The 25536-nt window shown below is 37.8% G+C and overlaps 1 protein-coding gene across 3 annotated transcripts in view; it reads right to left on the bottom strand.

Moving 5' to 3' along the window:
* Positions 1 to 25310, bottom strand: part of Mcr (macroglobulin complement-related) — a 662510-nt gene extending 637200 nt beyond the window's left edge. For all 3 annotated transcript variants that reach the window (XM_081760841.1, XM_081760848.1, XM_081760844.1), the window contains exon 1: positions 24965 to 25310. The gene's annotated coding sequence lies outside the window, so the exon portion shown is untranslated. The remainder of the gene's footprint in view (positions 1 to 24964) is intronic.
* Between the last annotated feature and the right edge of the window lie 226 nt (positions 25311 to 25536).

Raw genomic sequence — 25536 nt, 5'->3', positions numbered from 1 at the left:
GTAAGCATTTAATCTGCATTGAAGAAAGTAGCGAAAGGAAAAAAAAAAGAACGATTTCAAAGTGAAAAATAATTCAAAGTGAAAAATAATAGTTAAGTGTACATATATTGGTCATTGGGCCACTAGAAATGTGTTTGACATTTACACTTATTGCATAACTACAGTAGAAGGTCTGCTTTAAGTTTTTTAATGGAATAGGCTCACTATGTACGTAATGCAGGCAATCTTTTCTAGTCTGGTCTGGTCTTAGCTTGAAAAGTTATCAAACAAAAAGCACACTTTGGCTGAAACTTAAATTTACAAAATTTAATTGTTAATTCAGTTTTTAGAATTTTGAAATTCCAGTATTTCTAGTATATAAAACAAAATCCAGTATAATTCTAGGACTTCCACTACAGTAGACACCTTGTGATATCTTGATTCGAACTTAGTACGCAGCGCCTAACATAAAGTCTTTTTAATTTAACTCGCGCCCAAACGTCTGGCGCCCAAATGGCTTCGCGCCCAAACGTCCAGTGCCCAAACGGGGGGGCCCAAACGTCCGCGCCCAAACGTCACGTACCGTTGTAAACTAGGTGTTGCAAAGATCGCATTGGTCCTTTTTGGGACTCCAAAATGCAAGGTTAATTTCCTTCCAAACTCTTGTGTAGGTGCGCAGTAACTCTAGGAACTGTTTCGTCGCTGTTGTACATTTCCCACATCTTCTGAATCGTTAGGTCAGGATGCAGATACTCCTTGGATGAATCCTTTCTGCAATAATGGGACTCCACTCTCGAAAATCGATTTATGTGATCCTTTATTGCGTTTCGTTTCTTCTTGTTCTCTTCTTTCAAATATTCGTATCTTCCTCCCCTCTTCTCGCCTTCCAAAACGCCGGTTTCTTGAAGATTATTAATTGTTCGAACAACGCGCTCACTTACGCCAAGTGTGTTCAAAAACATTTTTCTGCAAAGTTTTATTCTTTCACCTTTTACTGAAAGTTAGTAAAACATGGTTTATGTACGTCGAGATCCTTTATTCTTTGTAGTTCTTTGCAGAGTTTCGACTATTTCTACGGGTCAGCTTATGTATTCTCTTTGAGCCTGCAGATTTCCTGGGTTGTAATATGCATTCAAAATATTTTCTCTGGTTTCTTGGATTTCTTTTAACATTTTCTTCCTTTGGATGTACAACCTGAGCATGAAGGTCTTAGTACCCTTCTCTGTGGAACTACTTTTTCTGTAGTCGAACTGACATATTCGTGCCCTTCGTTCCGTAGCTTTTGGTTTCGTTCCTTCTTCGAATCTCGAACAACAGCCGCGATCGTGTTTTCTTTTGGAGAACCGTCTATTTGAAACTGTTCAGATAAAGCTGTTGTTTCTGGAACGCATGTATTGATGTTTGCACTTGAAAATCTTTTGTTTGTATTGCCAAATTTACTTCCCTTTTTAAATAACACACGATGCTTGGTAGTGTGGTTTACAGTTTGTATCATTAATGAAATGATCCCAGCAAAGTAATATTTTGCAACGGGTACAATTTGAAAATACCAAGTCCTTGCAGTTGGGACTTGCGCAGACGTTATGGTTACGTGATATAGGATTGTAATCAGGATCACCTATTGACTCAGAGAAATTATCGCTGGTAGATGTGTCCTCAGCTTCGAACTGTCGGCGCTCGAATTTGTTTGTAATCACAGAAAGAGGTACATCTTCATCAGATGATACAGATTCACATGTTTCAATAACTGTTCCTTTGTACCATTTTCTGTCCTGTGGCCAGTAAAATTTAACTTCTGCCCCAAGTTGTGTGACTTTTTCTCTTTCTATTGGTCGAAGTTCCTCACAACTAACAATGCAAACAGCAACCGCAAAATGAAGTTCAATGTAATAGAGTACATGTGTAATCAAAGTTGAAAACAGAAAGAAAACATGTAGTAAAAAATAAAGCTCCTTTCTGTATATGAGAACGATTGTTAGTCCTCAAGCGACACGATTGATACATTCCTTTATGTTACTACCACTATGCTATGATATACACCTACACCAAAACCAGATTAATATTTTTTCTTGTCAACAAAGGGAAAATAAAGCATTTCTTTTTCTACCGGAACTATTGTTACTAGACTTGAATCGCTAAGATTGATGTATTCCTTTCTTCTACTGCCGCAATTCTATGAGACACGCCTATGTTGAAACTTAATTTAAATTTTCTCTGCCTGATAAAGAGACGTAACTAGAGACAGGGCGTTACGTCTGGTGAAAAACATTGCTCAAATCGGAGATACGTCAGAACTTTAAAGTGCTGTAACTCCTGTGTTTTTGCGTTTTGAGTTACGCCGCTTCGTCAGGTGCTGTAGAGTACCCACCCATATATATACTCAGAGCCCAATAACTAAATTTAGGTAAAAAAAATTAGATACGTCATTATGTCAGCCAACCGACGGTATGTCATGTTGATAACTGATAAGAGCGGAACGCATAGTCACTCAATAAGGAATTTAAGGTTTTTAGCTGACTCGCCCCAAGGGCTGAATCACCTGACAAACTGAGTCCCACAAATTCCTGGAAACAATAAAGGGTAGTAGATGCTGCGATGACAAATGATTTCTTCAGTTAAAGAAATTTAGTCTTGTTTGTTTCTTGGTGCTGCTCTGTTGAGTTACAGTTCCTCTCTCACTATGTCAAAGTTTTGGAGGGTGAAAGCACGGTTCATGTGGGTTGGGATCCCATTGTTGTCGCGGGCTTTCGATATCCTCCTTCCACATTGGTAGATGATGAAAGGTCGCTTTCGCGTCTCAAACTAATCTTAACGAACAGGTGACAATCTTACGATGGACTTTTTCTTTTTAAAAAAATAAAATAAAATAAAATAAACTTCTTGTTACTTCATGCAACATGAAGTGAACTAAGTGCTGTGTAGCAGGACTGCTTTCCCGAGAGCCAAAGTAAGCTTATCTCTGGTCATTTGTTAGATGTTTTCTTTTTCTATAGACGCACACACTTCTTTCTGTTAAGGTTCTCCTGTACTGCAAAAATTGCTAATATTTGTGCTATGTACTTTTTAAAATGGTGTCGTGTTTTCTCATAATTGCAAGATCAGGAATTAAATTAGTGATATTTACAATGATTATTTTATTCATCATTATTTTGCTATTAATTTTAATAATCTGCGTAGTTATTAGAGATATTTTTTTACTAAGACAAAATCTTGAAAGTATAACGAATATGCTCATTTCTGCCAGATAAAGTGCCATTTTGCCATAACTTATCGATCTTAAGTTATATCAATAATTGATATCCTGTACAAGTCTTTCCAGTTAAAGCACCGGTGCGTTAATCGAAATACGTTATCAAGCGAACATTGTGTGATAAATAAGAATACGCCAGTGAATCGTAATACAATTGATATGGGTAGTTCATTGTTTCATGCACGACGAATATTGACACGCATCTCATTACACTGTGCAGATGGCAGTACGATCACTTACACAGGAAACATATGGAATGGCCTTCAGGAGGACAAACACCCAGCAGTGAATGCAATTTCTATTGTCAACGTGAGCACTTATCATCACGTGTTTTTTTTTTTTCCTACATGTCAACAACTCATAGCAAATAAAACTCCCTCTCCTCTAACACTCATATTTGTAGTGCTTAATATGCATGAGTAGCAAAAATCTTCCAAAGCTCATTCGCCGGTCTAGATGTGAAAAGTGGGTATCTGATATACTGCTTAAAAAAAGAAATATTGGTAATTAATCTCTCTCATTCTATGCGCCTCACTATTCAAATGAGACTTCTTAATGTAAAAATAAAGTTTTAATGACAATTCTTACCTTGTAAGCTGAAGACAATGCACAATTTTCAATAAATAGTTTTGAATTAAGTACTTTGACGTTTTTAAAGTACCAAACACAAAGTTTATTCCTTGCCAACTGTCATTTTCTTACAACTCCACTAACGTCAGTTTAACTTATAAAATATTAGTGACTGAAGAGTATGATCATATACATAACTAGAGGGGTTCAGGTCTCCCTAGAACAGCCCTGGCCACGGCGAGCAGATAGTGGAAAATCTCCTCGTGAACGCTCACGAGCATTCTACGAGCAAATACCATTGTTCGTGCTTCGTGAATCTTCGGGTTTTGTCCTTAGAGGAGCGGAAGTGTTGTCAACCTTGGCGGTAATCACTAGCTTACCAAATAAAAAAAAAAGTATGTATGGTAACTGATTGCCATTTATTGTATAGTGTTTTTTACAATGTGGTAACCGTTAACTATAGACAACACAAACTGGTAACAGCAATCAAATGATAAACTATGTACGTTCCTTTTCTTCTTTTTCTTTCCTTTTGTTAAAGAAGGATGTGGTGGAACCAAACCATCGCTTACATTTATAAAAATTTGCCAGTTTGCCCAATGGAAAACCAGTTTTCAATATATATATATTATCAAGTTCTTAATCCGAGTGTGGGTATGTTGTTTCGCTTTTTAGGAAAAGAGATAATCTGTTGATACGAAAAAAAAAAAAATACTGTAGCACTTGTTTGTAATTATCTAAGTATTATCTCCAGAAAATTAGCTTATGCATGTATGTGTGTACGAATAGGCTTAGCAAGGGGTTGGTTGTGGAGATTAGAAGCCACTATTACACTATCAATAGGAAGAATAGTATTTCTTACTCCACTTTTAAAGTGGGGCCGCGGTGGCTCAGTGGTAGAACGTTCACATCTGGTGCTTGGGGTCCCGGGTTCGATCCCAGCCCCCGCCAAGTGAACTTTGCGGTGGACAAACACCGTATGCGTGGGTTTTCTCGGGGTTTTCCCATTTCCTCCCACTTTCTTCATTCTATCATTTCATTCATTACTCATCATCACCGTCTCCTTTAGCCTAACCGGTATAACCGTGGGACGTAAAACCCAAAGATTTCATTTCATTTTTTCCACTTTTAATGTTACTTTGATCGCAAAGAATCAAACAAAATATTAAGAGAGCCAAAGAGATTTTCCATTTTTAAGAGTGACCATTAGTGGGTACCATTAGTTTTTTTTTTTTTTTTTTTTTTTTTTAACAAGGAGTGTCTTTTTAATAAGGAAAAATATATTGTCCCTGGCTGGTTGCTTGCCGGTGGCTTGTTAAAAGTGAAAAAGAATGTTAAATCATATCAACGACTGAAGCTACATGCTTGTCTTTCTTCGATAGTTACTGACTGGTTTTGAAAGTCACGATGTTGTAGGCCTACTGTAATAGCGTAAACTTGGAAGGGAACGTTCCAACTGAATGATACGAACAATTATTCCCAATGTCTTGAACATGAAACGTGGATTGCACGGATAACGCTTAAAGTGGGCTGAACTGCACTGGGATTTCCTTCCGGCAAATTAGTGTTTGGTCGGAACTCAGTTCTTCTGTGTAATTGTCTCTTAACAACATTTGAACATTTCTTTTAGATAATAATATCTAACTAACTCTATGGCCTATGGAACCCGAAGGTTCAATGCGGCGGTTACAACATATTTCCACTAACTTCTGTCCTTAGCCAACTGGATCCAGTTTCTACTCTGTACTCTTATTTCTGAAAGATCCATCTTAATATTGTCTTCCCATCTACGTCTAGGTCTTCCTAGTGGTCTTCTTCCAATTGGGTTTTCAGTTAAAATTATGAAAGCATTTCTAATTTCTTCCATTCTGGCTACACGGAATGGCCACCTGAGCCTTCTACACTTAATGACCCTAACAATGTTAAGTGAGCGGTATAAACTATGCAATTCCTCGTTATGAATTTCCTCAAATCCCCATTTTCATCCGTCTTTGGTCCGAATACTACTACTACTACTACTACTATTAATAATAATAATAATAATAATAATAATAATAATAATAATAATAATAATAATAATAATAATTATTATTATTATTATTATTATTATTATTATTATAATTATAATACGCATTATTATTATTATTATTATTATTATTATTATTATTATTATTATTATTATTATTATTATTATTATTATTATTTTCGACCTCCCGTCGTTCTGCTATCAATCTAGCAACGAAAGGCGTTCACAACTTAGCAAACGTGAAGCGAGTGACAAGTTACAGACCGAGTGCTAATGTAATGCAATGTCACGAATTGTGTAAGCAAGCTAAAAAAAGGCCTGAAACAATTCGTTTCCGATTTTTGCAGTCGTTTTTACGTCTGTAAGCTGACATGTTTAATATTCGTTTCTTTCTTTCTTTCTTTCTTTTTCATTTGTTAGTTACTTCAACGCTAACTGTAACCTCTATCATGCGTCTTCCTAGATCAAAAAACGTACCAATTTTATTTCCTGCAGTGTTTTCGCGTCACTGCTTTCGAAATGGGGAGGGGGAGAGCACACCTGCACATTTCACGCTTGCGTCTGCTCAATGCTTCAACATCGTGCAAATTTGTGACCAGGCTTGGCCGTAGGTTTTTTACCATCATGTGTGGTTGGCAACACTTATCGGATGCAGTGGAAGGGGCGGAGCTACCAACACCTGTGCTCACCTGTTCTTATCTTCGCTCGTTGTCGCTCACGCTTCGGCTCCGGGAGCCAATTCATGGGCAGGCCTGCCCTAGAACATTGTTGACAGTGACGACGCCAGAGGTGGGGCAAGGGGGGCGAGCGCCCCCTGGTGGCTACTCCTGCCCCCCTGACTGCCATCCAGACTGCCCCCCCCAGACTCCAACAATCATAAAACATTCTACATATAGTATTTTATATCAGTATCATAACCAGTGGCGGCGATTGGACGTTAAAAGTGGGGGGGCAAGGCATGATTTGAATATTTGTATATCAGTGTAAGTTTACCTGGTTGATGCTAACACTTTGTTTGTCGTAAGGTTGTATAACTAATAGGATACTATATTTTTCAGTTAAAATACTATATTGTATTTCATATTTTATTAAGGAAATTGACAAGAGCAAGGGAAGTAGGTACTACCTCTTTGTATTCTTAAACAACGGAAGTGTAAGAAGAGATTTGATTTCTTGCTCATGAACATCTTAAAATGCTGTCTGGAAAATTGTGTGATCAGATAATTTAATAACAAACTTGCAAAACAAATAAATAGAAAGTATAATACAGGGTTAACCTAAAAGAAATAGACAAGTTATACTATGTATAAATTATTATTGAGCAAAAAGATTTTACCTGTGGTACATGCATACATACTTGAAGTTTTGCGGCTGACAGTTTTTCTTTTGTTTCAATGATGGGTGTATGACGTAAGCGCCCTGCCCTCGAACTTGACATTGACGTGGCTTGGAGGAATATGGCGAGTCAAGTTGAGAAGGCTGTGTTCCGGAATATGCCAAAACAAATTCAGTTACTGTAGTGTAACGTCACTTTAGGACAAAGTATGAGAAAGAACCACCCACACGACAGTCCATTTATGACTGGGTGCATAAATTTGAAGAAACAGGTTGTCTATGTAAGAAGAAATCCACGGGAAGACCTCCAGTGTCAAATGAAACAGTTGAGCGCGTTCGTGCGAGCTACGCTCGTAGCCCGAAGAAATCAACGATACGTGCAGAAAAAGAAGTTGATATTCCTCAAAAGACTGTCTGGAACATTCTATGCAAACGTCTCAAGTTCTATCCATATCGACTGTAATTACTGCAAAGCCTCAATGAAAGTGACAAACAACAACGTTCAGTTTTGCGTGTTCATACAAAATCTGAAGAAAAAGATGACCTCATTCAGCTGCTTACATTTGAGGACGAATCAACCTTTCACACTAGTGATGTCGTGAACAGAGCAGAGTAGGGACTCAGAAAGGTTAACGTGTTTTGTGCTGTATCGCCCAAAAAGGTGTATGGACCGTTCTTTCTCAAGAAGAAACTGTTACTGGAAAAAAGTACTTTGACATGTTGCAACTTTGGTTGATGCCACAACTTGAAAAAGATAGTGACAATTTCATATTTGTGCAGTATGGAACCCCACCTCACTGGCATTCCGATGTAAGGGGTTATCTTGACTAAGTTTTTTCTAAGTGGTGGATTGGCCGTTCAACTGATGAGAACATGGCTATGACTCAATGGCCACCATGAAGTCCAGACCTCATACCGTGTGATTACTTTCTGTGGGGTTTCAGAAAAGATAATGTGTATGTTCCCTCCCCTCCCTCAGTCTGACGGAACTGAAAGAACGAATCAGAGATGCTGTTGCATTGGTGGACTTTGATGCCTGTTTGGGAAGAATTGGACTACAGACTAGATGTTTCCCGTGTAACCAAAGGATCACACATAGAACATCTGTAGTTGTATCACAACTACTTCCAGATGTACCCTACAACTCACGTAAGTTACGTTACCATGTAATTAAAACTCTTCATTTGGGGGACCACTAAAGTTGTCTATTTCTTTTAGGCTAACCCTGTATTACTCAGTAATGAATAATGAGGCTTGTTTTGCAAAAGTTACATAGAAACATTAATGAATTAGGGATTAATGAATAACTTATATTTTTAATTCCACACAAGGTATTAAATGTATGTTGTTACTCTAGAAAGACAGTAAGCTTCCCGAAACATTTTCGTTGCCATAGGTGCAGTTTTCACTTTCTTGGAATACATCTAAACCCAACAATACTTAATATCAATCCGCACTCCAGTTATACAAAATAATCCTGAAACCTAGAATTATGTTGAATTCAGTAAGTTTAATTGTATGTACCCTCGTACACCCCTAAATACACCACTTCACTCGTATATTACATTGTAAAACAATGAAAAAGGTAGTATTTCTTTCTTATTGCTGTGTTTTTAATCAATATTTCTTGCTATTAGAAAAAAGAAAATACATTTTAGTCAATTTTTATTCAATTAAAGAACAACTTGTGAAAGTTTTTTTTTTTTTTTTTTTTTTTTTTTAAGTGTTATCTCAATGAGTTTCAAAGCGGCTGACTAACATTGTAAGAAGAAATGAAGTACGCTGGAATAATTGTGCTCGAATACGTTAAATTTTGGACCATTTTCAGTGGCAATTAAAACGCAATTCCTGTAGCTTTCTTAATACAACGGGAAGAGAACTAACCAATACGTACTCACGCAACGGCAAATATATGGCATCATTCTTTTCTATGAACCAGTAATATATACAATAACTTTACATTTCCAAATGAAACTATATACATCTTGGGTCACTTCAAAAAAGTGGGGGGGCAACTGCCCCCCTTTGCCCCCCTAATCGCCGCCCATGATCATAACCAATCTCATTGTCAAATTGTAGTCTACTTTCCATGCATTTACTATGTGGCAGATTAGTCCTCAAGCTTTCTTCTTTGAGCGTCTGGGTATGAACGCATATTTCTGTTTTCTAATTTAGCGCCTTTTCCGGTAAATTTTAGTCACAGTTCTTTCTTATGAATTTTAATTGCTGTGCCTAGCGAACAATAGTAGATTTGGTCGACTTGTTTTCTTCTCATTGGATCAACTTCGATTGGAAACAAAAGAAATGTAAAACCAATTACATAACTTGTTTGTATTTATCCAGTTTTGAAGTTTTCAGTTTCATATTTTGTTTTATTTAAAGGTTTTATACTTCTATTTCCTGAAACATTATTCTCGGCCTTCAATATTCGGAGGATGGGCTTATAACAGCTTAATTTGCGACTACCAGGGCTTAATTTTTTGAAGAAAAAAAAAAAAGTCGTGTTTTCCCTTCCTGCAAATGATAATAATAAATGTATGGAATTAAATCGATTATTTATTTAGCTCCCAATAAAACGTATTGTCAGAGTGTTGATCTTTAGTTAGTAATTGGTATGCACTAGTGCTCCCTTACTTATTTTGTTTCAAAGTACTGACATGACGTCTACCATATTGACTAGAAATGTACGTGGAGCTGCTGAAAAATTCGTAGCCCAACCCAGGAGTGCAAGTGGAATGGTGAAGTTTTACTTCTTCTACACTTCCCCCGAGAGTCAATATACTACCTTGTACAGTGCTCCAGTTTTGCAGAAGTTAAAAAAAATCTGGAGACTTCCTCGCACCACTGTTCGTAACACTACCCTTATCAGATCTAAAGTTCAATCAGATCTAAGTTTGGAAAATAAATACAGGCAATAGTTAGACGGAGCTAAACCTGGGGAATAAGGATGATGATCTAGACATTGAAATCCTAGATTATGCTATGCTAATTGTGTTCGCAGGGGTTCGATGGACAGGTGTATTCTCTTAAAGGAACAATTCCTTTCTTTTCATTTTCCGCGGTGTTGAACTTTGAATTTTTCTTTAAGTTTGTGAGTAATGTAGAGATTCTCAATTAAATATCTGACCGTTGCGGAGGTAGTCTATGAGTACGGCTAGAGATGCGCACGAGACGAGTCGAGACAGGATTTTCCTGACAAAATTCGAGTCGAGACATGACTCTTCCAATAGAGAAATATACATTTTTCGAGACATCACTTTTACAGCACATTTTCGAGACGAGAGAGCCATAAATCTTGTCTCGTGCGCATCCCTAAGTACGACTCCATACTTATCCCAGAAGAATGTTGCAAACAGTTTTTCAAACCACTTCTGTGTCTTGAACTTCTTGGGGCGAGGGGGAAATGAGTGCTACTACTCCATTGACTGTTGTTTCTTTTCAGGATCGTAGTGGTACAACAATATTTCGTTCATGGTTACTATTCGTGAGCGAAATGATCAGCATTACATTCAAATTGGAAGAAGACTTCTCTTAATGCCGTCACTCTTTAATCTCCTGACAGATTTTTTGGGAACCCATTGTGTCAAGAACTTGCGCATACCCAAGCCATTCTGAATTATACTACCGACGCGTTCCAAAGAAATGCCCATAATCTCTGACACAAGTTTTACTGAGACGGTAGGGGAAGGACCTCAGACTCAGACTATAATAAGTATATCGTGAGTTTACTATACACTTTAAAAAGTGTATAAATAAGAGCTTAAATTCTTTTTGTCAGTCAAAAACTGGGGTGGCGTAGGAACCCCGGCCCCAGGTTATATCTACCACTGGCTGAAATGCTGCAATTTTCAAGAATAATGTCACAAATTGCAACCATGATTTCGGGAACAGTCACTGGATGTAAAGCATAATTTGTTGAGAAACCGCCACGTACGAACTAAGCCATCACTTCTTCACCACTGTATATAATGGAGAAGAATCCCGTAGTGTTTCACTGATTTTCTCATTAATTTACTTTGGTGACTATCCTTGGTGGAACAAAAATGTTATAATAGTTGTGATCTGGATGTTAGTGAAGTTCGCTGTTTGGGCACACATAATCACTTCAGAGGCCTGAGAAAGCAATAAGAATTTCATTATTAATATGAAAATGTGTTAAAAACATGTTTTTCAAAACTACAGTTTCATCTTTCTACCTAGTACCTACACTCCTTCTGGGTTGTATTACGAGATTTTCAGCAGCCCCTTGTAAATTTATATATATATATATATATATATACGTAGCATATAGTACTAGACGAATTTGTTACTTGTAGCAAACGCGAAAGTAATTCAATTTAGGTTTCAAAAGTTGCATTGAAAAATATTTCATGTGTAGACGTTACTTATTTGTTAGTTACAAATTTTACTTGAAACAAGTTTATCATATAGGCCTAATATAAAAACAACAACGAAATACACAATGTAAAGTAAGTCAAACATAATAAATGTCATTTTTGGTGTGGAAAATAGCCGCCCCCCGAAAATGTATCTGCCCCTTCTTTGCCCCCCTAGGAACTTGCAGCTGGCGTCGTCACTGATTGTTGATCCCTCTATAATACCATTAGACCACAGGCTGAAATGTGGTCGTTGCATACGGAACCATATCCTTTACTCTCCCCTAACAAAATACCCTAATTACTCCAATAATATGAGATATAGATAACGATGTGTAACTTCAACATCTAAGAGGGCAAAGATTTCCCGTTAGGCAGGAACGCTTGCAAGTCTTTTTCCAAGGGGAGAAATATGAATACCAAGCACAGTCACAAATACACACTTCAATGCACGCGTACACATATTCCAACATAAATATCACCTATTTACATATCCTTATTAAAACTAGTAAGAACACTATAGTACTATAGTATTTATGTAAACTATAGTTTATGTAAATTATAGCACTATGTACTGCACTACTAGTATTTCGGCTCAAGGCCGTTCGCGGTACTATAATAAAGATTGTTATTATTAGATCCTATTATTCAATATAAATATATTAAGAGCTAAATCATCTTCCGAAGTTTATGCACATCTTTCAAGTTCACCCTATATATATGCCTCCACCGGAAAGTCGAACTCGAGACTACGCGCATAAAAGTCACAAGGGGCAACTATTGGACTACACATGAATTATGATTTAAGAGACCTTAGTATTCATAGTCGCAGGAATAGGATAAGGTTATTAGATTTTGATTCTACCAAAATAATCCAGTTGGAATAGATGCATTGTTCTCCCGAAGGTATATTTTTCTCTTGTTCTTATCTGCCTTCCCAATCCGCACGGTTGATTTAATAAAAATATATACCCGTAACATCCAATGACCCGTTTATACATATTGTAGAATTCCCCATTATCTCTTTGCACCCGAACTAAAATAATTCTACGTCTATATCTATGAAAAACAAAATTCACCCCATTTTCAATATTTAAAGACATAGCACATCGTATGTGACAATCACATTTAATTTCTAATGTTCCAGCTGGATCTTAAAACTTATTGATACATTCTTTATACCTACAGTATTATATATATATGGCCTATTATAGAACGCAAAGAGGGTTGGATGGAACATTTCAATTTCCCAATTGCTTTCTCTTTCAACAACAGGACTACACGCTTCATTGCAACTTCCCTCACACTCTGACATGGAGTTCAATGTTCTGCAACCCCCAGAGGGAATAAACAGCCCACTCCTAAATTCGACACACATGTTTGTATGAGCTTGAACCTGAAAACAGAACATGTGTCTTTCTCTCTACCCTTGCGCTACTTCATAATCCAATGCATGACACATTAATGTAAGCGTTTATCAGACCCTAAACGCCTAATATATCCGTAAGAATTATAGCCTTATATTGTTTCGAATGCAGCACAAATGAGCCAACTCATTCACCGTCTATAGCTTAAAAGCTGGAAGGTTCGGCGTTGCAGAAACAAAAGCTCACCATAGATTTCGTAAGAAATGGCCATTTTGCATCGCACTTAATTATTGAGTCCGAGCCTGGATGAGTGTCAGTCTCAGACTCTGGGGCCCTGAATTCGCAAGCTGGAACATCCCTGGTTCTGAGACACGCACCAGAATTACTAACTTACAGTTATTATACATCTCCCGTAGATGTTATGATCTTACGTAGAGTCGTTTTGACGTATCACTAGCGCCATACTAAAGGCCTGACTACTGCAAGAAACATTTATGTTAGTCGAGCTCTTTAGTATGGCACTAATCACGCGTGAGAACGATTCTGGACATGGCCCTATATGTTGTTCATTAAATACTTACGAAATATTTTTAAGCGAGCAAACCATTCCTCCTCCTTCCCTATTGTTTAAGACGCCTCAATCTCATGACACATAGTGATGAATTCATAATATGTATTCCGAACTTTACAAAAATGAAAAAATAGATAAAATCAAAGTTGCTCTCGGAATCTTCAGCCTCCGTTCTATACGAGTTGGTTATTAATTTCCACATCCATATGATACAAGCAGTAGAATTATGCTATTAGAAACTCGGTTTTAAATCTTCTTATATTAGCTATGTCTACGGGCGCACCCACGAAGGGGATCCACCAGGTCCGGTCCTTCCAAATTTACGACTAAAACTAAGTTAACCTCAACATACATGTGTACACTTTCTCAATAAACTATACTTGTTTAACAGGGAAATGATTGATGTACTAGCATGAAAATTTGATCTTACACCCCACCTGTACTCTTCTTCTTAAAAAAAGAATTTAGTTATATCATTTTTTTCTGAAAATATATGTGGAGGTATTTTACAATCACTCATCGTCTTTTCGTGTGTGTTACAATCCTCACCCAAAGCTTGGACGACTCCTAACAAAAAATTCTAGATGCACGCCCGGCCGTGCCAATAAAAGGCGCAGTCTCTACGCAGTTTGAGAATTGTGCGTATGATCAACAATCCTACTCCAAAAACGACAAAACAGCCTAAAGTTAGCAATAAAGTGTACAATATAACAGAATAAGAAGCTCGCTTGATTTGATATGAGTTTAGCATCCATTTTAACAGCGAGGCTATATGAGACATGGTTATACAGCTTAACGTGGAATCCGACCTACATGAATTTCAGTCGGGAATAGAACCCGGACCTTCGACGCCAGCTAAGATGACCCTGCAGCTACACAACACCTTGGTGATAAAACTCGGCGCTCGTGGATGTAAAGAAGTCTGAGTGCGTTTTACAGGTCTCCTTCATTTGCGAAGAATCTCCCACGGTAGTGGTTTTCGATTGAATAAAACAGGTGGCAATCTGTTGGCGCAGGGTTCAGTGAATATGGTGCACAGTACAGTGTTTCCCAACAAAGTTGCTGAAAGGTCTCCCGGGTCCTCTTTGCTACATGTGGCTTGGCATTGTCACCCAGGAACAGCACGCTCTTGGGATCCATCAATACCAGCTCCTTCTGCCGTAATACACGTTCACCCATTGTAACTGCTGATAAGAGGTCAGCAGTGATAGTCTGCCCAGATGGAAGGAGCTTGTAATGCATCATTTGCCGACAATTCCAACCTTTCGTGGGTTCGGAGTTGCTCTTGAGGTGTGGTGACAAACAAAAACAAACAAGCTGCAACTCGTTGTTCCCTCTTGGCTGCCGATAATGTATAGGGTCCCATTTGTTTATCTTTTATGATTTTCCTATCCCATGCAGATGCAGTCTGATTGTTCGAGCGGAAACATGAAACCTTTCTGCAAGTTCATCACACGTTAGACCATTGTCCTCTTCAATAGCTGCTTCCAGTGTCTCGTCATCCAACACATGTGGTCGTCCACTGCGAGATTCATCCAAAAGGCTCACATCTCCCAAATGGTATTTCTGGCACCAATGCCTAGCGGTGCGTTCATTCACCGCATTGTCCCCAAATACCTGACATACGCGAACAAGCTGCTCGGATACCTCCATTTCTCTTCGACAAGGGACGAGCTATGACTGCTCTATGTGCAACATGCCTATATTACTGAAGCTTGATGGTCAGATTAACTCCCGATCGCTTGTCAGGCACAGGTGACATTTCGTTTCCTCCCTATGGGCGCACGTTACAGGACATGACGACAAACGTAAAAAAAAAAAAAAAAAAAAAAAAAAGTCACCTTGTAGTTACGAAATCGCGTGGATATCGAATTAGGTATTAGCTCAAGTCAGGTAATTTGTGTACAAACTTGAATTTAACTGCTTTGACAAGGGCTATCCCATTTTGTAAGGTACCGCCCATTATTGCAGATAGAGGTAATTTCTGTAACTTAAACTAGATTCTGCATAAAATTTCCTTTAAATTAAAGTATATTCCATTGTATAATGCACGGCTCTCTCCATACCATTTCACTCCAGTCTTTCTGACTTTTGCAGGTTTTGGCTCTTACCGTTGGCACGGCTTTTAAAAATTCAAAAATTTCAATGTAAACTTGTAAGAAAAGATTTAATATTGATATATCGACGAAAAGTGATATTCATTTGCAAACGTACAGCTATTAAAATTGGAAAGAGTGAAATTAGGTAACAAGAAGGACCGGAAACGAGCTATAGTAGATCCATAAAATACAATGGAACTCCAGTCAGTCTGTGAATCAAGATTTATTGCGTTCTTAAAACTCTGTACTATACAAAATTAATAAATAGCAATTGATTATGAAGTAATAATAATAAAGGGAAAAAGAGAGACTTGAATGGGAACGTACTAGCTGTTGTTAAAACGAAAGCTTCCATGTAAAAAAAAGGACTATTATGATGTTCCTGTTACATACGGTAATGTGAAAAGTTTGCTCTTCCTTCAGATAATTCAACTTTACTATTTATATGAAACACTTTCAAATAATTTCTGCATCCTGAAAGTTTACGGTTAGCTTTAACATAAGATCCTGATCTCAAGTAACATGGCAAGCTGCCACAAGTTATTTGGCTTCGTTCTTGATTCTCCATCATCTTTTTAATTTAAGGTTACAATACAGATGACTAAGGTTTCGACATCATACTAAATACTACAAGAATCACTCTGGACTTTTTCCTTCAAATGCAATGATGTGCTGAAGCTGCTTAGACGGGAAAGTTTCTAAATGAGGCAATCATTCATTTTGGATTACTGATGTAGACACAGGTGTAAAGCCATTTTTCACCACCATTTTAAAATTATATTTGATGACTGCTCAACTAATAATTCTCAAAATTTTGTTTATAGACTCATTAAGTCAAATGAGTTCACTGCAAGATCAAGAATAACAACCAACAAAACAAACGACATGAAATCTGTATTATACTCTTTATTATTCCCGCGTATTTTATGTTGCCCATTGGTTAGCACACGAGGACACTGGTTTAATTTCCGATGGGAGCACAGAATGTTTGTATGTTAATACACAGTATCGTAATGCAACAAAAGTGACCCACTTCAATTAAAATGTAGATGTGTCAGCGCTAGAACGCTAGGGAAAAAAAGCGTCGGCCGGATCCAAGACACTGACCAAATATTACTAGATCCCCCAGGCGTCCCGGATTTACCTCTTTCCTCCTCCTACTACTACTACTACTAAAAAAAAAAAAAAAAAAAAAATTAAACTCCAAATGGCCCGGCTTTTTTTATATCTCGAAATCCTTTGCGATTAAAGATATGATATTTGGTATTTAGACTTTTCATTTAAAGCAGTCAAAGACGTGTTTTAGCGTTTTTAAAAATATATTTTTCCTACAATGGAAAATAAAAAGTGAGAAGAAAAAAAGGATACAATGGTAAGTAAAAAGTGGGAACAAAAGAGGACGGGAGTTAGAATTGTTGTTAATATGATGGCCAACATTGCTCGAAATTGCTTAAAGTTAGACAGGAAAATTCGTCGCCTCTGATTTAAAACAAAGGTATGTCTCAGAGTTTCTTGAAGTTTTCCTTAGAAGGGAAGAAACAAGGATAGGGTTCCAATCAGTGGTTGAAGCGAGACGGTATGTGGTGGTATGCTATACTTCCTCTAGTTTACCAGTGATGAAGGCATACCGTCTCTGGTTTCTCAGGTATTAAAACATACCGTCACTGGAAAGTAGATGCAACATACTTCTAATAAATATATTTTTATACATAGCTCTGCACGTAAAAAGATTTTACTTGCTATGTAGAAATAAATTCTAAGTTGACAACACCGATATTTTTATTATCTCTTTCCTATCTTTTGTTTCTTAAAATGGGATGTCTTCAAAGAAGTTCACTTAATTTATATTTCGCTGTGCCATACTAAATTGTTTGTTAGTTATGTATGTGTGTCTTCTTGCCTTAATGCATATAAATATCGCGAGAAGGCGAACCTTCCGGGGCTGGGAATACCCTCCAGTCGAGTGGGGGGGACCAAGAGTTTTCCCGCAGGAAATTGTTAATATACTCATTCGGCTTTTGAGCATTTTCGTGTATAATTTTCTACAATACAAAATAAGAGGATATTTTTTTTTTTTCAGAAAGTTGTTGGCGAGGGACCAAAGTCCCTTCCCCCCGTTACTACAGAGAAGCTCTCCAATGGCTTTCAGTCATTATGTAAACAGAAATACAATCTTTTAGGCAACATACCCTCAATGCATTTCAACATTTAGGTAGCCGGTATGTCGAGTCAAAATCGTAACAAACCACACCGCCTCTGCTTCCCCCCCTTCCCCCCCCCCGCTTAGAACACTGGTTCCAATCGTTATAAGATTGCTATATATCGAAATCTCTTTAGGTTAGAAACATGAAATTTGCCATTTATACTTTTCGTTTAAAGCAATATTAAAGACTAGTTTCACGTTTCTCGATGTTTTCCTTAGAAGAGAAGGAAAAGCTGAAAAAAAAAGTGAGGCAATAGTTATAATAAGAGGCCCATATCTTGAAATCCCTTAAGATATGTTAGGGATATGAAACTTGGTATAAGAACTTTCTATTCAAAAGAAGTAGGCTTATGCCACAGCGTTTCCAGAAATTGCCCCACAGTGTTTCCCGAAATTTCGCTTTTGGAAAAAAAGCCATTTCTATTTTTCTTCTCTCTTTCTCTCAGTATATGAAAATGACTACAAGGCTGTCAGTCTCATCATCACGGGAACACGAGTGAATAAATTGAAATGTTTAAAAAAAAAAAAAAAAAAAAAAAAAAAAAAAACCACTTGAACCAATAAATTATGAGCTTTTATGATTTTACTTCGATTGAAATGCGCATTCTAAAGGAAAAAGAGTTCGAATTTTTCGAGAAGAATAATGCCATAAACGTATTCTCGGTATGTAATGAACAGAAGCAAAAGCTGAAATATGATATGCGAGTTCGTAAACCGAGCAAATTCGGAGATCTGGATGCGAAGCCCCCAGCTAGCTGAAGGCTTATAGTAAGAATAAAAGCCGTACCCCCTTAAAGAATAAACTTTGCTGAAAGAAATCGTTAGAAAGCAACGTCCTACAATATAGCTATAATGAGGCCTGTCTATGTATTTAAACGCTACTCCGAAAACAGGAAAAAGCTACTCAAGGCAAGTAGTTCTACACACGCTGAATCACAAGTGAACCACGATGAAATGAAATCTTTAAGTTTTACGTCCCACGGGTATGCCGGTTAGGCTAAAGGAGACAGTGATGATGAGAGATGAGTGAAACGGTGGAATGAAGAAAGTGGGAGGGAACTGGAGAAAGCCGAGAAAACCCACGAGCACATTGTTTGTCCACCATACGACACGAGCTGGGATCGAACCAGGGACCCGAAGCACCGGAGGTGAACGCCCTACCACTGAGCCACCATGCCCTACATGTGAACCACGATATGTAGATCTTAGATCTGTTGAAATGAAATGGAATCTAAGATTTACGTCGCACAATTATGCTGGCTAGGTTACAGGAGACTGTGATATGGAAAATGAAGGAACCACGCACATGAAAAATGAAATGAAATCTCTGAGTTTTACGTCCCAGGATTATGCCGGTTAGGCGAAAGGAGATGGTGACAATGAGTAACGAATGAAATGGTAGAATGAAGAAAGTGGGATGAAACGGGAGAACCCCGAGGAAACCCACACACACGGTGATTGTCCACCACAAAGTTCACTTGGCGAACCACACACATGAGTAAGTACTGAGTCCCTGGCATTATGTACCGGTACACTGCATAAAACGGGGGCATCTTTTCCAGAGGTATGAACAATAATTTCACATAAAAGTTCACCATTATTAATACGACTCACGAGAAGTCAGAAAGGTTTGGCTATACAAGACGTGAATTTACAGATTAAAACGGAACTCGAATGACGTAATGCGTTGAAATACACGAACAAATACACAGTCATTAATGAAACCTTATAAAAGATACCAGACGAACCTGCGAACTACGGTGGCCACAAAAATAGTTCTAGATCTTTTGCAGCTACTCCCAACGGAATCAAATGTTGTGGTAGTTCCCGAACGTGACAACAGTAATGAGGTGGTGCATCATCGTGATGAAAAATAAGTCAAAATATCTTACTTCAAGTGCGGAAATATCCATCATACCACAGTGTATAAACACGTAATATCAGTCAAAATGACGTTACAAATAAAAAGCAGACAATCCACAAACGTTTGACACGAAACGACATTAATTATGGCAAACTTAATTACGGGGTAATCACATCAGCGTTTCTGAACTGCATGGGAATTATCAGTACTCCAAAATTTTACATTATGTCTATTTAGGTCCTCATAAATGTGGTTTTCTCAGCAAACACCAACATTTCCCCCAAGCCACCCCATTCAATAAAACATAACGGATTTGCAGAGATAGGTGTTACAAAGCCTTACTTCTTTATAGTCTGCAGCAACTACAATCCATATAGCTTAACTGACCAATCGTTATCGCATTAACTCGCTATACATCTTATTCATACTCCTTGGAATATTTCTACCAACACGCCACTGTTTCCCCCTCCGCCCGTACTGATGAACGGAAAATCTGTGATCCTTGTGAGCCAAATTTGCCAAATGCGAAAAATTTTCGTACCTTATTAAGCAAATCTTTACTACAAATGCAAATTGATGCAGCTACACTTACCGTTTACAGGTGTTTCATGTATTTCCCCATAATCATTATCCTGAACAGCAATTCGTGATTTTATTCTATTTTATTTTATTTTATTTTTTTAAGATTTTAAAGATAAAATTGCATGAAACGAAAGCCCAACTTTGATGGCCAATAACTTGGAAACCAAACGTGTATACAAGAAAGCATGCGTATTAAGCACGTCAAATCTTTGAAAGCTCTGCTACTTTCTTTCATTCTGGGTACACGACCTGCCCACCTAAGTACCCTAGACTTGATGACTCCTCAACAATGTTTGGTAAACGGTATAAATTACGCAGTTTTCTCATTATAAAGTATCCGCCATTCCCATTTCCTCCTGAATCGGAATATTCGTCTCAGGATTTTATTTTCAAATACTTTGTCTGCCTAAGGACTAACTTTGCCTCAATCTGTCAAACTCTGTTCAATATACTGAACACAAGGTGGGGATAGATACTATAATACCCTCTACTTACACAGAAGAGACATCCCTAACATATCAATTATAGCTCTTTATTCCCATATACAGTATATATGTCATTTTAGACATCCGGCCCTCCATGCGGATCCTCTTCTCAGAAGCGTCTCAGAATCACTGATCTAGAGCAACGATCATCATTTGTGCAAAGCATATTACGTCGGGCACTCTTGTTTACCTTTACTACTGTATAACCCACGTAGGATATCTACCGTAAAGTTTGTGAGTAGGCGTCCTTTTCTTTCGAGGTAGATTTTATTCGGTTTGGGAGGACATTTTTTTCCCCCTCGGTGTTGACTCAGAAACCAAAGTCTAAAAAGCCACAAGCAACCGCAATGGAAGCCAACGAACTAACCACACATCACCCAACTAACAAGGTTGCTAATTTTAAGATTTAAATAAAAAAAAAAGTGCACAGCTTACAAAACAATAACAACTGGTGTAGATTACTTGACAGAAGGAATTACGGGAAAGATAATAAGCCTTGATGGGGGGAGGGGGGGCAGATTGAAATTCTGTAACTGCATGACATTCATGCAGGAAAATCCTCATATCGCAGAGGATTCAAATAGGCGACCACCTGAGAAGTGCTCTTCCAGTTTTTTTACATTCTGAATTTCGTGAATAATCGACAAATTGATTGTTGTGGAGGCTTGTGTATAAAAGTTTTTCGGCTTTATCATGCTTTTAGGTTTTCGTAGGTTGGTGTGTGTGTGAACGTAGAGAATGGCCTAATCAATGATTAGCAAGTATTAATCATGCACAGGCACGCACCCAGAAATTTCTGTTGGGGGTTCAATACCACAAGCCATTACGTGTATGTAGTATTGAATGGGTTATTCTGCACTCGAAAAGTCTATAGGTAACTGGAAAATACTTCCACCTATGTTCTCACAAAAAGGTGATAGAACTAGATTGTTTCTGCAAGAAGAGAAAGAGTACAGATGAAGTGTAAGATCAAATTTTCATGCTACACCAATCATTTCCGTGTTAAACAAGTAGTTTTATTATGAAAGTGTACATCTTGAGTTAAGAAGCTTTGGAAGGAGGGGGGAAGGGTCATACATACTAGGCCTACCATTCCAAATATAAAATACAAATTAGCAATCCGCATGTAGATAGGATCAAATCGTATTTCCAAAATTTTAATTCCAGAACTCACCAATCAAATAATTTAAGATCCAATAGTTTAGTTAGACACCTTTGTTACTAAACAAATACAGGCCCTAAGACGGTGGAAAATGCCCAGAAGCTGCGTTTCGAGTAGGTCACCAAACACGGGTATGAAGCTCTAGAAAATGGTCTCTCAACCTGCGGGTCGGGAACACTTTGGGGATCGCGAAGAAAGGTGAAAAAGAAGATTTAGTAGCAGAAAACAACATATTTTTAAAGAATATTTTGAATTCCTTATTTTGACAGACATTTTAATTTCAATATTTATTATCAAATTGTTGTTCCTATTCCTATAGGCTATAAAGTTTACAGACATACTGCAAGCGATATGCAGCAACTACTTATGAGGGTCGCTGGCAAGAGGACGTGATAAAGGAGAATCATGAAATGGAGCAGGCTGAGAAAACCTTCTCTAGAACACTATTTCGTCTATCAAGATTAAGGAAGACTGTTGCTACGTGGTTCAGAGCTCGTTTCTGGTGTTAAAGGTAGCATGGTCGATCCCTGACTAAACCAACTGTGACTAATATCTTGGTAGCAATTTCCCATCCAATCAACATATTCATTCCGTCGATTTCTTTATGTTCCCAATTCTACCAATTCGGCATTATTCAAATGCATTCAATGTTATTAATATTCTTCAGTCCATAGAGCACATTGCGGGATGTTAAGCTTAAAGCTTTACGCGATGAATGTTTAAAAAGAAAATAACATGTAAGCAGGAGATATTAGATGGGTTGGAAACGTAACCCCGAAATTATCATGTTTACAATGGGTCACACGGCACTTTGATCTAGTTAGTAATTTTTTTTTTTTTTACATTCAAATGAATTCATCAGTCCCTGCTCTCAAATTAATAAACCAAATAAAACACCAATCATTCCTAATTTCTAATGTTTTGATATGTTCCTCATCAGTGTCGGATTTACGTATAAGCTAAACAAGCTATAGCTTAGGGCCACAAAAATTAAAGGAAAGAACTGGATGTATATTTCCAACTTATAAGAAAAATAATAATTAAAATAAAACTGTATATAGCAACAGTGCTTTGTGTTGGGTAGATTCCTACGATATAAGTAATGGGGCCCCTTTGCTAGCCTGCTTCCTAAAATATAATTTTTTTTTTCATTCCTGTATATAGGGTGCATCTTGATATTTATAGTGCACCATTACCTTCAATAGCTTACGGCCCCACCAAACATGAATCCAACTGTTCCTCACAAATAAAATTCTTAAATTATCACCAATGTTGTTTTGATCTTCTGAAAGAGGAGTAGTTTACAAACAGGCTCTACTAGATTTAAGAGGGAAGAGGAAAGAACTAGATCTACCACAAATTCAGAATGTCTCTTTATTAACTTAACGTCCCATAATTATGCACCGAATCTACGGGAGATGGTGATGATGAATGATAATGGTGGAATGACTAAAGCGGAAGAACGAAAACTGCAAAACCCCTAGGACCGCCCCCCCCCCATTACACACACACTCGGTGACCGGTCATCACAAAACCCACTTGACTCACGCTGGGAATGAAACAGGGGCCCCAAGCACCAGAGGCGAGAGATCTACCGCTGAACCCGTGACCCTAATCCAGAATTTACAGATCCTCGATATGCTCAGTCCAACTTTTTATTTTAAGGAGTAGTATTAGAGCCAGACAATACCTGCAAAGTCGTTATGAAGTGAACTAAGCATTGTTTTCAAGACCTTTCATATTGTACAAAAATCTGAATGTTCAACAATTATGATGTCATCAAATGTGCAACCAGGTTCATGGCCTATAAAGAATATTATCGAATCAGCTCTTGTTCTTTGTTGTTGTGATTGGTAAATGATGATTTCAGAGGGTGGCCGGAAATACGAAATCACCCCCGGGGCCTATCTCCTATCGTTCTCAATATAGATTTTCACAGTACTAATCTTCACCCTCAGAGTATTTAAATTCCCCTTCGGGGGAAAAGGGAAAGTGAAATGAAAATTTTCAGCTTTACGTCCCTCGGTTATGCTGACTAGACTAAATGAGACGGTAATGATGAGAAATGAATGGAATGAATAAAGTGGGAGGAAACGGGAGAACTCCTAGAAAACTCACGCACACGGTGTTTGCCCACCACGAAGGTAATTGGTGCGAGCTGGAATCGAACCAGGGACCCCATGGAGGTGATGTCATGCAATCGTTGGTGGTTCTTGGAGTTTAACGTCTCTTTCCAACACCGGCCTCAATGACACGTGAAATTACAAAGGTGAAATCCGAAATCGTTTTAATGCGTTCAAACTTCCCAGCAGGAATAGAATCCGAGGTCATGTGCACTTAGGTGCACGCGCTAACTACAGGACATGGGGGCAGAGCTCTTGGAAACATGTCGTGTTATTTACTTGGGGTGCGAGTAGTGAATGTAATACGCGCTAAATTCACAACCACGAAAAACTTGCTGGGAATCCGACACTGTAAATCTCTCCCTGACCACACGTATCTGCTCGTTTCCGGCAGGATGTAAAGGAAAAGCAAATGACCTGGGTCTAATTAAAATAAATGTAACGCTTTCTTGAACACATGCACACTCAACTACGTTACGCATTTCACGAATATTTTTCGGATGCTTACTAATAATTGTAAAAGCATGATTGAATTTTCTGTAGCGAAAGCATTGCGATAGGATTCACTATTTTTGATTTTCAATAGAGAGAGCGAGCATTGATCGCTACAACAAATCATCAAAGAATGGTCTGTGATTATACAATGATTTGATTTCCAATACTTAAAATAAAATAAAACTTTTCGACAACAAAATACTTAGAAGTACGAATCAGTCCACGCCCAAGTCACAAGAAATGCATGACGTAGTAAACAAAACACGAACGAAAATCTACGTTCGTCGTGAATGAAATTTCTTTACATCAGCTAAAAATTATTAACACAAGAGACGCGAAAGTATCACAAATCTTCATAATATCTCTTCTCTACAACGTCAACTAAACGCGTACTATATCTATTTATGATTTATTTCACATAGTCATATTAATTTTAAAATGCACACTTAAGTAGATTTGGCAACGCCCCAAACATACCTGTTGTTACCTGACGAACTTTCTTCTTGTGTGAGTAAGCCTCTCCCACACCAACAGAAAAGTTTTATACTCAACGCACAACACACATTTAAGTCACAAGAAACTGTCTGAAACAATCACAGACTATCACTAATACATCACACACATTGTACACAGTAATATTACAACAACGACAAACACTACAATACTATTTTTTATTCCGCGAATATACAAATACAGTATTTTCTTTCCCAGCAAGATAACCACGAAACGGCTTCTTTCCCGCCGCTTCGTGCACGAATCTCTCGTCTGAGGACGCCACCTTCCTTGGCGGCAGTCCGTTACACGACTAGCAAAAGGTGCAAGAGGAAATACGCACAGCTACATTGCCCTGGGGCCACGCGCAGGCGTACGTCATGCAACAGCTGCCACCTATTAGTGCTGAAACAAAATAGATTATATTTCTTTTTATATATAGTTTTTTATTTTTATTTTTTCGAAAACTTTTTTTTTTTTCAAATTCAAGGAATAAGTTCAATAAAATGCATTGTAATACTAAACTGGAGGGAGTTTTTCTTCTTTTCTATTTCTTA

The sequence above is a fragment of the Thermobia domestica genome, chromosome 1 (assembly GCF_964235325.1).
Source record: "Thermobia domestica chromosome 1, izTheDome1.hap1.1, whole genome shotgun sequence".
Lineage (NCBI taxonomy): Eukaryota > Metazoa > Arthropoda > Insecta > Zygentoma > Lepismatidae > Thermobia > Thermobia domestica.
Note: the sequence above shows the minus strand (reverse complement) of the source record. Positions and strands in the feature narration are given on the sequence as shown.